The 17,083-nt window shown below is 44.3% G+C and overlaps 1 protein-coding gene across 4 annotated transcripts in view; it reads left to right on the top strand.

Annotated features, from left to right (window-relative positions):
- The window catches only part of LOC149147337 (uncharacterized), a 432,707-nt gene that overhangs the window by 65,521 nt on the left and 350,103 nt on the right, over positions 1-17,083 (top strand). The window lies entirely within an intron of this gene.

Here is a 17,083-nt window from a genome sequence, read left to right as displayed (position 1 = left end):
AATGCTATTTGTTTGTTTTCATTTTTAGAAATTTTCCTTTCATTTCCAAGTAAAAAAATCTCTCCTAGAGTCAAAGATGCTGCTTGGGCATATGCTGAAATGGTTGATAATCAAATGCATTGCAAATTTTCCATAGAAAAATTAAGGAGGGTCCGGGGGCATTAATAGGTTGAAACAACACTTAGCAGGGATTAGAGGCCAAATTACTCCATGTGAATCACCACAAATTGGGGGAAGGAGTTGTTAAATAGATTTGAGAAGTTTCAGGAAGAAAAAGTTAGGCAAAAAGAAATAGAGGTTGAAATTGGGAGGGAGAGGAGTATACAAAAAATGATGGCTACCAACCCCCATTTTGATTTTGAGGGTTCTTCCTTCTATCCTTGTACTGATGCATCCAACCTCTTCCGCTACGTTTCTCCCTCTTTGGAGTCTATTTAAGAAAAGGGTAAGGGTAAAATGAAAAAGAAGGGTGATATGAATGTCAAAAGTTATTTCGCTATCACACCCTCCTGTGCATCAGATGCACATGGTCCTAAAGCTAGTAGAACTTTGTAGCCCACTTTAGATGACCATTGGAAGAAAGAATTGAGGGAGACTGCTTGTGATTACATATCTAGATGGTGCTATGATGCTGATATCCCCTTCAATGCTTCCCATTCACCATATTATGAGCCCTATGTTTGATGTCATATTTGCTGTTGGAAAGGGCTTCAAAGGCCCTACTATGCATGAGTTAAGGGGGTATTGTTTGCAGAAAGAAATTTCCTCCATTAATGAGTATTTGAAAGATTTCAAAAACTCATGGGCAAAAACGGGATGTACCATCATGTTAGATGGATGGACTGATCAAAGGAACCATACCATCATAAACTTTTTTATCTTTTGCCCATAGGGAACCATGTTTCTAAAATCAGTTGATGCATCTGCTAGGGTGAAAGATGGACGATTGTTGTTTCAGCTATTGGGTGAGATTGTTGAGGAGGTGGGGCTGGCTAATGTTGTTCAAGTCATCACAAATAATGCCTCTAACTATGTTCTTGCTGGTAAACTGTTAGAGGAAAAACACAAAACCATCTTTTGGACTCCATGCGCTGCACATTGCATAGACCTCATCTTGAGGATATTGGCAAATTAGATTGGGTTAAGAACACTATAGATCATGCCAAACGCATAATTTTTTTTATCTACAATCATTCATGGATTTTGAGCATGATGATGAGACACACAGGGGGCGGAGATATTATTAGGCCTGCCATCACTAGATTTGCAATTCATTTTTTGACATTGCAATCCATGCTTTCACAACATAGAAACTTGCAAAAGATGTTTTCCAGTGATGATTGGAATCAAAGCCAGTGGTCTCTCAAACAGGAAGGCAAAGAATTGAAAAAGAAAGTTAATGAAGAAATATCTTGGAGAAAGGCAATAGAGATTGTGAAGGTTGCTAAGCTACTGGTTAAGGTGTTGTGGTTGGTGGATGGGGAAAGATTGGCTATGGGCTTCATTTATGAGGCTATGGATCAAGCAAAGGAGCAAATAAAGAGGGCATACAAGGATAGAGTGGCTAAGTATGGGCCCATTTGGGCAATCATTGATGAAAGATGGAACAATCAACTCCATTGCCCTATACATGCAGCTGGGTATTTTTTGAACCCACGGTATCATTATAAAGCTCTAGCGGCAGGAGCTTTGAGTGGGGAGGTTAGAGATGGATTGATTGACTGCATTGATCACATGATCCCATTGGAGTGTGATCAACTGGAGATACACTAATAGGTCACAACCTTCAGCAAAGCCACATGTACCTGTGGGAAGAACCTAGCAAAGATTGCAAGGGAAGCAGATGAGTGAGGTAAACAAAAATTTCAATTTTCAAATTCTTAATACTTATTTTGTTAAATTGTTTATAATTTGAAAGTTGGATATAATTTGTTGAAACTTGAACTAACTCATTACACTACTATGTTTTTTGCAGCACAATGGTGGGAGGCTTTTGGTAGCCATTGTCCTCAATTGCAGAAGCTTGCAATTCGTATTTTGAGTCAAACTTGCAGTGCTACTGGGTGTGAGCCAATTGGTCTGTCTTTGAGAGGATTCACACGAAGAAGAGAAACCATTTGGATAAAAAACGGTTAAATGATCTAGTCTATGTCCAATACGACCTCCGACTCAGATGCAACCAATCGCTGAACAAAAGACCTGCTTCAGATCCCATTGTGTTGGAAGATATTGATCCAACATCAGATTGGGTAGTGGAGAGTCATCCAGTAGAGTTTGATTCTGATGAGGATCTTGTTTTGGATTTACAGGTGGAGGCATTAGTCGAACATAATGTTCAGTTGAATGCAAATCCACTTGTACCATCCTCAGGGTCAGCCCCAAGTCCTCTAGTTGCAGGCGCTTCCTTTGCTCAGCCATGACGGAAATGCATATGTCATCTATCTCAGCGTGCAACTGCTGCACAACCTACTAGTGCTACCACTACTACAGTTGCAGTTGGAGATGATGTTGAGGAGGAACCATGGGTTTCCCCGTCTGACTTTGATTCAGAGGTTGAGCTAGATGATGTTGGCTCCTCTAGCAGTAGCTAGTAGTACTGGTCAGTGGTGACTAGTGATGTTTCACAGTTTACTTTTGTTGTATAGGCCATTTAGAGCCTCCTTGGTTATGTGTTTTTATTTTGATCTCTATATCACCATCATGTATGTATTGGACAGTGCATTGGGTGCCATTTTGATATAATGGATATATTCATGAGCCTACTTTGATTATATGTTGTCTTCTCTCTATATTCTAAAGCTTTGTGTTTGGAAACATGAATGAAAGTCTTTAAAATTATGTTTTTTATATAAAAAAATAAATATTTAATGTATTTTTTACAATGACCGAGTTATTGAAATCAAACCGGCTGAGTCGATACTGGGTCGGAGTCGGAGCCGACCCTCGGCCATTTCCGAACCGGAGTCGGAGTTTTAAAACATTGACAATAACAGGTTCGACTATATATACATATTAATTTTTCAAAATATATAAAAAAATTATATATATATATATATATATATATATCTATACCTATATCTATATATAATATAATATAATATAATTTACATTTTATATATAGTTATAACAATATATTTAATAATTTAATAATTTTAATAAATAAAAATTATATTAATTTATAATATATATTATATATGAGATATAATAATTTATAATATTATTATCTGTCATATTAATAAAAATATTAAATTAAATGTATAATTTAAAATATAATTAAATTTATTATTTGGAATGTATTCTTTATATCAATTAATAAATCACCCCGTTGTGGGGCGCGGGATCCCCCAAGGGAAGTTTTGGGGCTAAAAGCCCAGATTTTGGTTAAAAGTTGTAAATCCGATGTAAAGACTCCGCATTTTGTGGTTGCGGAGCGCGTAGCTTGTAAATGAGTCATAGGGTTGTCCGCCCTCAATTTTGTAATGTAATGTCCGCTATAGAGATCTACCCATGGTCCGCAGACCATGAGATTGTATAAATAGAGTGAGACTCTAAGTTGTAAAAGAATAGAATTAGAATCATTGTTTTAAGAAACGGCCGTTTCGATACCGAAACGGCCGGGTTGATCCGAGCCATTACCCTCTGCTGTGACCCGGGCCTTGGAACAGTTCGACTGGCCGAGTCAGCGATGACTCGGCCGAGTCATTGAATGACTCGGCCGAGTCATGGCTGACTCGGCCAACTCGGCCGTTTCTGTATTGACTCGGCCGAGTCATAACCAGTGGCCTGTAACCCCATCAAAACAGCAATTTGACATTTTTTTAATGAAATTTTGAAGTGTTTGCTGATTGGTTTGAACTCCAATGTGTTTTATGAATTAGTTAAATGTTATTTGGGGTCCATTTCCCCCTCCCAAACCCTATTCAACACACTCAAATGCTCTCTACTATTGATATGCTATTCAAATTTCATGGTAATGTTAAATTCTTAAAGTAAAAGTGACATTCTCCTTAATCTTCATTTTCATCCTTTTACTTAAATTTTTAACATTACCATGAAATGACTCAGGATGTTTGAGAGTGGTTTCGGCCTCATTGGATTTCATATGGAGAAAGTAGAATTTTAGATTTCATTCAAAATCCAGCAGACTTATCAGTTTTTCAGGATTTCAGGATTGGAGGATTGCAATGTTTCCATTGAATTTTGTCATGTATTAGGGTATGGAACTCGTATTTAATCAAGAGCACCAATCCCTCTATGTACCTTGATGTTAGTGACATTGGTTGTCGAACTCCTCTGGGATTCGCTCCCAAACCAGGAGCTTCTGAAAATGTCGCTCCCGCTCCCGTTTTCGCTCTCGCTCCCCACTTTCGCTCCTGCTCCCAACTTCCAAGTAACACTGAGCCAGATGATGTTGGCAACTCTAGCAGTAGCCAATAGTACTGGTCACAGACTTTTGTTGTAGAGGCCATTTATAGCCTCCTTGGTTATGTGTTTTTGTTTTGATCTCTATATCATCATCGTGTATGTATTGGACAATGCATTGGGTGCCATTTTGATATAATGGATATATTCATGAGCCTACTTTGATCATATGTTGTCTTCTATCTATATTCTAATGCTGTGTGTTTGGAAACATGAATGAAAATCTTTAAAATTATGTGTTTTTATAAAAAATAAATATTTAATGTATTTTTTACAATGACCGAGTCATTGAAATCGAGCCGGCCGAGTTGATACCGAGTCGGAGTCGAAGTCGGAGTCGACCCTCGGCCGAGTCGGAGTTTTAAAACATTGATTAGAATGACCATGGAATAGAAGCATAGCGGAAGATCTAAGGGTAAAGTTGAGTCTTTGGGTCGTAGAGTAAGAGAAGGCTCTGCAGCTGAGTGCGCAAAGGCCTAGTAGTCCGCAACTGAGTGCGCGAACCCCTGTAGCTAAGTGCACAGAGCGAGTCGAGTCTGTAACTGTTGAAGCATTAATAAAGAGAAGTTTTACCTCAATTTTGTGTATTTATTTCATGTTTTCTGTATCGAATATATTGGGTATAAATTGCATTTCTGTTGTCTATATGGTGCACGAACATATATAACTATGTAGATTAAGTGAATGTGAGTTAAAGTATCTGGTTACGCGAAGTTGACTAACATCTATAAGAGGATAATTAAGATACGTGGTGTAACTTGGGGAAATAGTGCAGATCGTTGCCATAGCAGCGCGAAATCACCTCAGCGCCCGGTTAGGGTTGCGCGAAGGACAATTATAGTAGATCGCGAAAGTACCGCAGGTCAAAACAATGCACAAAGTAACCTGCGCGAAGGTAGGCACAGTTAGACTAAACCGACCCCTCAGACATCTCAAGGGTGCGGAAACGTGGTTCCAACATCCCCCCATACTACTTCGAGTGAGACTTCAGTCCGCGCTTCGTGGCCTGATGCCGAAAGGGCCAGTAGTGTAGGGATTTGTTTGGCTAATTAACTCCGAACCTGGGTCAGGCCCCACCAAGCCAACAAATGGTTCTGTTGCCGGGACCGGAATTAGCATAGAGATGTCTGTTGTCGTATCATTGGAATCCAACTAAGAAGGAAACTAAAGGCTGGTTGGACAGAAGAATTCACGAGTTCGCGGCGCAGGAGAACATGAACCCGCGACTGACAAAAGAAGAGTGGTTAGACTGCTACTTGTACACAGAGATCCACAAAATCTTCTTCGCGTCTTTCCCTATTGAGCTGTACGAGTGGATCGCGAAGCTAGCAGATAGCCAAGGAAGGTGGAAACTCGACAATCCTATTGTGTGGACCCCAGAATTAGTACGAAGGTTGGAAGCATCGAAGGATAAGATCGTGCGCGCCGTTGATCACTGGCTCGATCGAATTATAGGAGGATTCATTACTGAGTTCGCGGTTGACACCTCAGTTAGCTACAGCGAGGCAGAGCGACGCTTTCTCAAGGGACCGCGAGGTAAGTACGTAAAGTCTCTGAATACTTGGATTAAAATGTTATTGTGTGAAAAGAGGGTTATGCAATTACCTTGATGTTCGAGGCCACGCAAAGTGGAAAAAATCACAGGAACGAAGGAAGTAAGGGACTAGAAACTAGCCCCTTGATTTCATCTCCGCGAGGGGACGAGGAAGAGCTCGCGAAGGTCTCTCCGCGAAGTGCGATCCATTTGATAAGACAAACAATTCCGCAAATACCACCCATACCCACCCCGCCACCAACTTCACTGCCTTCACCACCATCTTCACCCGTACCACCTTTGCCACCACCGCGGGTTAATATGGCAAGCACGATAAATTTGCCTGTCTTCAAGGGAGTGGGAAATGAGGATCTGAACCAATTTTGGTTCGTCGTACGAGCCGTATGGGAAGCACAGGGAGTTACAGATGATAATATAAAGAAAGCGACACTGGTTAGCGCCCTGCAAGACCGCGCGCTGACCTGGTATATTAAGCACTCCAATGATAATCCAAATGCGGGAATCGCGGATATCCAAGTAGCGCTAAACAGAGAATTTAGTAGGCCAAAGTCTGAAGCACAGTTGATCATTGGATTCAAAGAAATCACGATGCTACCAAGCGAAACTCCTTGGGAGTTGGATCAGAGGTTGAAGTGTACAATTCGTGAAGCTAATATGAATCTGACGGATGGACAACATCACGAATGGTTTGTAGCATTGCTAATGCCACATTTAAGGAGCGCACTATCGCAGTAGAAGTTAACGACTCAGGCAGAGGCCTTAGAGATCGCGATGAGGCTGCATGAGACCCCAATGTAGGATCCTAACTTCGGGGTTCAGCAAATCCATGCGCAGCGGAAGAATTTATGCCTGGAAATGTAGAGTTTGAAATAGGATAGGACAACTTGACAAGAAGTGCACGAAGAAGTGTGGTGCGTAAAATGCAAAGGTCAAAGTCATGAAAAGGACCACTGCTCGGTGTTCGCAAATTACCTCGCGGGAGGAGGATCGATGCTGTTAAGGCCGGAAGCACAAGCAGGACCTAGCGCGACGCCAGCGTTGTGGTGTGCGATTTGTCAAATAGGTGGAAAACATGCTACTGACAAATTTTTTTTACAGAAGTATACTTAAAATTCGCAGCAATTGTTCTGTAACTTTTGTAGGCCAGTGGGACACGATGAGCGCACTTGTAGAAGCTATGAGTTGATGATGGATAGAACTCCCACCTATAGAGTTCAAGCCGAATCGCGGCCCCTAGACCAAAATGCAGGAGTGGCGCGAACAGGATTTCAGGGGCGCGGACGAGGCCGAGGCGGAGGAGGACCTGGAAGAGGTCGCGGTCAGTTGATATGCTACAATTGCGGAGGGCCAGGACATTATGCCCACGATTGTACGAATCTAACGCGACCGTCGTGTTTATATTGCACCTTGTTTGATCATGAGATAGAAGATTGTCCTACGCTGATAGCTAGGATATGCGACAAAGGAGCGCTACTGCCTCCCTCGACTCAGAACCTACAGATGATGAGGTTTGAGCCGCGGGAGGAAGATGCAAATGTGAACATTGTGCTCCGAAGTGGAATCGCGATGGGAGATGACAAAGGGAAACAACCGGAAGATGGTACTTGGGTTTGCAAAGCCGTGGCGAAAGAAGCGGAGTTTGATTTGGAGTGCGCTTGGGAAACCTTCATGGAAGCCAAGAAGAGCTTCGCTGGGGCTTCCACTTTAGGAAGCAAAGATAGACTGGAGCCGGAGATGGACCCATCTATGCTCACAACGTTCCTGGAAACATGTATGAAGCTACTGCACGATAGTAAAGCTGTAAAAGGGTTACAACAACCCATTAATAGATGCGATGGGACCGCGCCAGGAGAACTGCGCGTGGTCAGAAATATTGGAAAGCATAAGACAAGGATGGGAAGAGAAATGAGGTTAATCGCACAAATTGGAGAATATAAAATGGACCAAGTAATTCTGGATTTAGGATTAGATGCGAATGTTCTGCCGAAGCAGACATGGGAGTGAATGGGGAGACTTACGCTACAATGGTCTCCTATTCAGCTGCGAATGGCGAACCAGCAGAAGATAATACCCATGGGGTGATTGCAGTGAATCACTATGGATATTGAGGGAACGAGTGCGCTAGCAGACTTTGAAGTGATAGAGATTATTGATGATAGCAATCCCTATCCCGCTCTCTTAGGAATTGATTAGGCCACTGACATGAACGGGGTGATTAATCTGAAGAAGCGCAAGATGATTTTTGAGAAGAAGTTACTACGCGTAGTTATATCTCTGGACCCTGCTGAAGGATCGTGCTATACAGAGCCGGTGCACGACTATGAAAGCGATGATGATTTGGACTGCATCTATAAGATAACAGCGCAAAACCAGGATTGGGTGAATCCCACTGCGGATGGATGGCTTGCATGGGAGCGCGAGAGCTCTTGTACTTCGGATTCGGATGAGGAAACAAAGCGATGGTAGAATTGGTTACATGAGGTAACTATGCTTAATTGTAATATGATGACAAGGTCGCTGCGCTGCGTATTGACAGAAGTAAGAGACCTGCCTACTTATGATGGCCTAAGTGAGGTAGATACCTTCTTGAATAAATTTGAAAGGGAGGTGCCGGAAAAGCAACACTTCTAGGCCTTGGATTGGGTACTGCGCGCTATGCCCGCAAGGTGGTGGGGTACGCACAAAGGGAGCTTTGACGACTGGTGCGAGTGTAGAAGGATGATGCACACACGATTTGGGAAGCCTAGGGTGCGATTGACAAACAAATACAATGGACAAAATGATTCGTGTGCAAGTCTCGCCGGGTGGATGCAGGCATATGGAAAACAACCTGCGCGGATGCACATGAACTTCGCGCTGAAAGGGATGGTCAATAAGTATGTGTTGGGGGGATAGATGTGCAAATGGCTCTTCAGGCTGGAAAAACAATATGTAGGAAGAACGATCGCACAAAAGGTTATCTACGCGGAAGCGTTCAATAAGGGATGCAAGGTGCTGAACAAGGTATGTAACGCGCAGCGAAGTGATTGAGACTTGCGCGTACTCGCAGTATTAAGGGCTTGTAAAATGACATGCAAGAAACTGACGGGACAGACACCTTTTAGGCTTATCTACGGAATGGAAGCCGTACTGCTGATGGAATATATCGTGCCTAGTCTACGCATAGCAGTGCTCACAGGTATGACGAGCCATGGAGCCCTGGAGGAGAGGCTCGCGCAGTTGGAAGAGCTCGAAGAAAAACGGTTGGGACTCGATGAGGAGACCAGACAGGGTGATCTTAGGCTCTAAGAACTCATGGATGAAAGAGTTCGGTTGAGGGAGAAAAGCACCATGGCGGAAGCAGAAGTCAAGAAGCTTGAGGAAGGAATAAAGAAGGACTTTCTTGGTAGAAAGACCATGGTGATAGAGCAGGATGAGCTCGATTACATTAACAGACTTGGGGACTACCATCGAGAGTTTACCAGTTTGATGCATTGGTTGGGACCGTATGTTATTAAGGAGATCATAGATGGTGGCGCGGTGCAGTTGGTAAAATTAAATGGCGAACTCTTCCCAGGAAAAGTAAATGGCAGTCGTTTGAAGCTATACACAGGTGGCCCGGCCATCTGACTAGCTGCAGGAAGTACAGTCTTAGCGCTCCAGGCAGCTGAAAGGAGGTGCGGGACTATAAACAACTCTGCCCGTGAGTTGCTCTGTGACAGGACTGTGCGCAGTAGCAAAGTATCACAAGGTCCGCGACAACGCGAGGGTAGCTGCGCTGCCGCGCGGGTTGGTTGGAAAGTGACCGTTACAGTCACTATTCATGATGTGATGCTTGGTTTGAGACCAAATGGAGCGGGCGACAGGCATTTAAGGCAAACTTTATGGGCTAGATTTGGGAAAATCTGCCGCCAAAGGAGCATTAATGGACCGAAAGTGGGGGAAACGATCGAATTTAAATTCAAAAGGCGCTATAAAGTGCAAAGGGCTGCCCAACAAACAACACTTGGCAATTTGAGAATTGAGCTATTGTGCGCCCAAAGATTCATGAACCCCGATTTGTTCGATCTTTTGAAGTCGAAGGCATTGTTTGAGCACTTACCTGAGCCGTTGAGAGAATTGTGGAATAGTAGTATGGCTACGCCAGAGGAAGCCATGGATATTGGAGAGATGGCCGCTGAGGAGGCAACGTAGGCCATAACAATAGGAGAAGCCCCAGAAAGCGCTGGGATAGTCGCAGAAATCTCTAAAGCGTCGTGCACCGAAACTGAAGAAACATAAGCAGCCTATGGTACTGGTGCGCGTGTCCCTCAGGAATCTGTCAAGGACGAGGCTCACCATGGAGGAAAAGGGGAAGGCGATCAATTTGGAAGCCGATGAGGAGGAAGAAGACTTTGAAGAAATCTTGGTAGAGGAGGAGGACGAAGAAATGGAGGAAGAAACCCAGGGTGCGGACCTTTGACCGGGTTGATCGCGTATGTTCCTCTGCAGAAGGGGAAAGCAAGGGTGCCCAAGGACCTAGATGAGAGCAAGAGCTCTCTGCTGCTCCCCGATGACATCATTTTTGACGGAGTGCACTTGGGACGGGTGTCGATTTTAAAATTTGAAGACTGGGATCTCGTGGACCACGAGAAATTCCCACATCTGGCAACCGCGCAGCTAATGCGCCAAAAGAAAAACACACCGGCGGGAGTCATAGAGTTGGAACTGCACAAGTGGTTGCGAGGAGTAGAGAAAGCAGGATTGTTAAACCTGCTCTGGGTGCCGCATTACCATCGCGCCCCAGTGACTATTTTTGTCATCAGGCAGTTGCTCTACCTGGTGCATGATGGGTGTTTGTGGCTGGAGGAGCCCATCCCCATCACGATCATCTGATTCACAGAATTACCTGGCTCCCTTGCAAAGGGGAGGATCCAACGAACATATTCGAGGGTAAAAGTGATGATTTGGCCATCGCGGAGGCCATGAAGAAGAAGTTCAAGTTGGAGAAGAAAAAGAGAGGGTATGCGATCTCTAGTATCAATAACACTATGGTCAAAGTCGCGACGCAGATATTGGCCGGGAAAGTCATGCGGAAGTGCCACGCGGATGAGGTGCCCGCGCCGGTGGTTGCACTTGCCACACAGTGCGCAGAGGGGGTCCAGTTTAACTGGCGGATTACTTGTGTAGAAAATTCTTGGAAAACTATCAAGAGGTGCATGAGCAAGGGAAGACTTTCCACTATGCATGGCTTCTACTATCCATAGTGTTGGTGGCTTGGGAATTGCCCGAGGACAGCCAATTCCCAACGATTGCGCAGGATCTTCCGGAGGCAGTGAAGTACGCTTCGCTGTGGGCAACTAAAGATGCGCAGAGGATCAAAGACAACAAAATATTTTGGGTGTTCATGGAGATGAACATCAGAATGGGGATTAACCGCAAGCTGTGGTTATCGCCCACTGTCTATAACAGTCTGCAGAGCTTCACGGAGTTCAAGGCGGACTTTCATCATGTGTACATTAGGGCGAGGAAGGACCCCGCGAAGGCATGGAAGGAGCTACCTTATCTGGCGACGGACGATGTCATATTCACCGTCCTTGAGTTGTGGCCGCCGGAGTGGCACGCTCTAGCCAGCTCCGCAGTGGAAGCGGAGAAGTCCGCTGCACAGAGGAAAAAGGAGGAGGCAAAACTATGGATGGCGCAGTTGGCAAAGAAGAGAAGGAACGAAGCAGCAGCAGCTAAGGCGCAGGAGGCGTGCGACGCTGCGAAGGCAGCAGAAGAGCAACAGAGGGCAGCTGAGAAGGACCGCGAGGGAGAAAAGTCGCCTTCGCCCGCACAGGAGATAGATCCAGAGGAAGGTGGCGCGGACCCGCAGACAATGTCCACACAACTCAAGCGACAACGCCCGAGAGAGCAGGTGGGGCCATAGAAGAAGTCAAAGGCCTCAAAGACTTCTTTCGACCTAATCACCCTCACTAAGGGGGATCTCCATGACATTGGGGAGACAGTGTGCGACGTCATCGCGGAGGCCCTCCAGCAGTTCGCAAAGGAAAACTAGATAGTGTTGGGGGCCCTTCGGGCACAAATATAGGAGTTGCAGCTGCACACTTGTCAAGCTGGTACTCTGTCGACCAACCTCGCAGTAGGCACGACTGCGGCTGAGGAAATGCTGCGCGCCCGCATGACCAACACTATAGTGCTGCCAGAAGGAGCACTGGTTACAGAAAATGAGGCCGACAGGCCTATGGTCAGTGCGCTGAAGGGAGTTGGAATAAATATGGTTGTGCTCCCTCGGGAGACGCTCTATGTTTTGCAGGACAGAGTGACTGCAGAACTGCGAGCCAGGGAGGGTCGCACGCTCCAGGTCATAAGCGAGCAGCGAATCAATATGGAACAGTTGAGCTTGCAACGCGATGAGGTAGTGGCGCAGAACCGACAGATTGTGCAGGTGGTTGAGGATGCCTGCCAGATGGTCCCGGAGTTGGCCATCCCAGCAGAAGACCCAGTGGAGGTGCGCATCCGGAAACTCGCAGCAGGGGTGCGCGAGGCGAAGGAAGAGATGGCCAAGGTTCAGCTGGAGCTGAACCTTCAGATAACCGAACTCCAATTGAAGGCGCAACCTTCAACTCCACCAGAGGTGAAGGAACAGTGCCAGTGCCATTACAGCAGGAATAGCGGAGATCAACAGTGCAGTGAAAGACTGCACCCGGCTATTTGAGGAGTCGTTCGAGGTTCTCACTACTCTGCAGGAGGACCCGAACATACAACGCTTAGAAACAGAGGCGCGTGAGCTGCAGCAGAAGTACGACAAAGTCAAAGGTACTGAGCGGATGGTGGCCCTTACACAAAGGCTCGCGCGGATGCAGCAGGCAAAAGTGCTCAAGGAACATGTAGACGCTGCGCGACATAAGGAAGCCGCTTTGAAGGCGCATGTACAACCATGGATTGATGAGGCGTTTGTCATTACCGCCTCAATTGAAGCAAAGCTCGTGCAGATGCAGGGAATGCAGGAACAGATTCAGGGAAGCAGTTCAGATACAGCGATTTCTGAACAACGCGTCCAGGAAGTGCAACCGCAGCTGTTCAGTGCGCTGCCAACCTTGCAGCAGTCTAGACAGAGTTGGGAGGTCTGCGTGCAAAGATCTCCGCACCGACAGAATGACTCAAGGGCGAGTCACAATGTTTGTGTTGGGGGCCTATTGGGCGCAGAATCCCCCAAGGGAAATTTTGGGGCTAAAAGCCCAGATTTTGGTTAAAAGTTGTAATCCGATGTAAAGACTCCGCATTTTGTGGGCGTGGAGCATGTAACTTGTAAATGAGTCATAGGGTTGTCCGCCTTCAATTTTGTAATGTAATGTCGGCTATAGAGATCTACCCATGGTCTGCGGACCATGGGATTGTATAAATAGAGTGAGGCTCTAAGTTGTAAAAGAATAGAATTAGAATGACCATGGAATAGAAGCATAGCGGAAGATCTAAGGGTAAAGTCGAGTCTTTGGGTCGTAGAGTAGGAGAAGGCTTTGCAGCTGAGTGCGCAGAGGCCTAGTAGTCCGCAACTGAGTGCGCGGACCCTTGCAGCTAAGTGCGCAGGGCGAGTCGAGTCTGTAACTGTTGAAGCATTAATAAAGAGAAGTTTTACCTCAATTCTGTGTATTTATTTCCTGTTTTCTGTATCGAATATATTGGGTATAAATTGCATTTTTGTTGTCTATATGGTGCACGAACATATATAACTGTGTAGATTAAGTGAATGTGAGTTAAAGTATCTGGTTAAGAGGATAATTAAGATATGCGGTGTAACTTGGGGAAATAGCGCTGATCGCTGCCATAACAGCGCGGAATCACCTCAACCCCTAGTTAGGGTTGCGCGAAGGACAATTATAGCAGATCGCGAAGGTACCACAAGTCAGAATAGTGCGCGAAGTAACCTGCGCGAAGGTAGGCACAGTTGGATTAAATCGACCCCTCAGACATCTCAAAGGTGCGGAAACTTGGTTCCAGCATCCCTCCATACTGCTTCGGGTGAGACTTCAGTTCGCGCTCCGTGGGTTGATGACGAAAGGGTCAGTAGTGTAGGGATTTGTTTGGCTAATTAACTCCGTACCTGGGTTAGACCCCATCAAGCCAACACCCGTAACTCCCTGACACAAGTCACGTGGACTCCCGTTCACGTGTAACCTGCCTCGAGTAATTCACGTTTACAATTTGCAACATTCCTTTCCTTGACCCTTTGTTGAGGTGTAACCTTCCTTGCGTAAGTTTCCTCAACTCTCTCTTCACGCATAACTTGCACACGCATCGAGGCATCATATGGCTTCTTTTGTTTTGTTAATGGCTAGGACCACCTTATCGGTAATGAACTACAAAGTAATCATGGGTCATGTTGCTTAATCAAATTGTTTGCTCATGCAATTGCCCTCTCCATTGACAATATTCAAAATTGGTGGGGATTTGACATTTTATTTACGCCTTGAACATCTCCTGAAATTTATGCCGAATATGTATTAAAGTTCGGCAAACCTTAACCAAAGTTTTTAGATTGGCCTAAATTCGAACCTCGTCCTTTAAATTTCGGGAACCTTGTGAGTTAGGCGTGAACCCTTTTCCCATAATCGTTAACCTAAAAATTGCTTGAGTCGCCCAAATTCAAATCGGGTCTTTTGCATGCCGAGCTGACTTGGACTCGCAAGTACTCGTGAGTGCTCATCGAGTCTGGTAACATTGGCTCTTGGTGATGATCACATGTCTAGTAGTGGTGATGAGTGATCATGTTGATCAATGATTTGTTGTAGGCCAGTCCTAGTAGCTTGAGTTGTAGGCTATAGCATTGTTTTCTGACTCTAGAGGCCATTTAGAGCTTCATTGATTATGTATTTTGTTGATGATATTCATTGCACTCTGTGCCATTTTGATGTATGCACCCTTACATGTTATATAGATGAGCAAACTTTGCAAATTTTGTCTCTAATTGTTTGGAACCATGGTTTGAAATCTTAAAAATATTTTTTTTTCATTAAAAAGTAATTATTTAATGTGTTTTTTTTCAATTCCAGTTCATTGAATCCTGTTCAATCTGGTTTGATTTGGTTCCTGTTCGAATCCTGATTTGAAAGGTGGCCTGGTTCAAAATCCGGTTACAATTTCTAAAACTATATTCGCTCTTGGGCACCCCCTCTTTTTATTGGCACTTGTTAGTCTGCCATTTTGAGATCTTTTGTAAGGACTGAGATCGTCCCTACAGAGGGAGAACTGAAGAAGATGTAGAGCAAAATGAATTTTTTGGAGGGAGTGTCTTACTTTCCCATCGGTCTTGTGTTATTAATGTTCATGTACCTGGATTTAGTGGGGTCTAAACTTCTTATCAACTCACCTATTTCCAATTCCTCCTTAATATGGATATTATAAAAAGTTAAAATATATCCAATATTTTGTGCTTGGGGATCGGCAACATTTGCTTGGGGGTTTAATGTTTTGTTTATTTCTAAGTTCATTCTCTCCTTCCAGCTTGATTTCTCTCTAATCAAAGGCGTTTTAACTTTCAGTCACTAATATTTCTGACTTATTCAAGCATAGGGGTTGATTGGGTAGAAAGTTTAAAACTTCATTTGCTAACCTCTTGAGTTTATAATCTATGTCACCATATTTGAAGAAGCTTCCTTTAACCATTTTAATTGATTTTTCAATTTCCAGTCCAAGGTTGTAGATCTCTCTTTCATCATGTGAATGATGATTTTTGAGTCTTGATAATTGACTATATGCCAGATTCCATTGTTTTAGCATCCTTTTAAACAACCCTATTACCACTCAAACTAGCAGAGGTCCTAGAAGGGGATCCTAGAGGGGCAACTTCTAGGTCAAGGGCAACAATGTAGCAATAGCTCACTGTCACCTTTGCTAAAGCTCCCTACTCTTTACGGACTTTCACCGATGGGAGGAGACCCGATATGAAGGGAATCACTTAGATAAATGGGTCAATAAAGGGAAAAGAGTGATTCTTGAAGAGGCCTATTCACAAGAGAGGCTCAATATATGGCTTGCTTGCCCAAGAGGCAAGATGAAAGGCTCTCTAAGAAGGGCCAAGAGGGTCTTAGGGGCTAGGTTTTGCAAATAAGCTTTGTAAAGGAGGGACCTAGTCCTAAAAACCCTTGTGAAGACTTGGTTTCCAAATGGTCTTTGTGAGATTATCTTCGAAAAGTTGCGGGACCACACGGGACCAAGTGGACCCAAAATTAGGTCAAGTAAGAGGGATTGGTCACTCAAGGAGGGGCTTGACCTAATTGTGGAAGAGAAGAGGATCAATGGATAAATCTTCTTGGAATAGAATGCAATGATCCAAATGAGGTCACTAGCCAAGGGAAACCTAGGGCAGGAAACGGTCCTTGAGCTAGGGCTTGCAATATCTCGAGATGCCAAACTACAACGCAATCGTGGACCAAAATCGAAGTGTTTGAATGGCTATATTGTGAGATAATTGATGCCCTAGGTGACCTATATAGGCTAGACCTAGAAAGAAAGAGAGAAAGGTGAGAAAAATATGTTTTAGGATGATCACCTATCGAGGACTAGTGCCTAATCCTTTGGGAGAAATGGAGTCAAGATGATTCCAATGTTTGGGATAGTTTCACTTCATCAAGGAGGTCTCTAGAACAATTTTGCATGGCAATTAGGGCATGAGACAATTGCTTCAAGATCTTTATACTTCAGTGGACAATATGCGATGTGTTGACCACTACGTGTCAACGACCCATAGTAGTACACCCCTTTTTTTTGCAAAAGGGATAGCGCCTGATTGATGTGTCTGTGTTGTCCAATTATTATCATCAGTGTGATCATCATGTTATAATGTAAATCCATTCTGCATGTATATGATGTAAATAATCTCAGCAGAACCATGTCATGTATGTAGCAACATAGGTAAACCTACCTTTCTAGTGATGATCTTCATTCTAGGAGGTTTTTCGTCTCACTGATCCATTATCGGATGGTCGGCAGAGTTTTCCCCTCCAGTCTTACCTTAACGCTGGAATGGATTTTGTCGCTAGGATCTTAGGCGAGTCCTAGTGTTCTAGATCGAGTCTATGTAAAAATAATTTGGGAATAATCTTAACTATTTGGTTAGATTATTTTATTACAAATTACTTGGTTTGT

This window comes from Pinus tabuliformis, chromosome 9, assembly GCF_031772625.1.
Source record: "Pinus tabuliformis cultivar Carrire ecotype Pingquan chromosome 9, CPIR1, whole genome shotgun sequence".
In the NCBI taxonomy this organism is placed as follows: Eukaryota; Viridiplantae; Streptophyta; class Pinopsida; order Pinales; family Pinaceae; genus Pinus; species Pinus tabuliformis.
The sequence above is the reverse complement of the archived record's forward strand: the minus strand, read 5'-3'. Positions and strand labels throughout refer to the sequence as shown.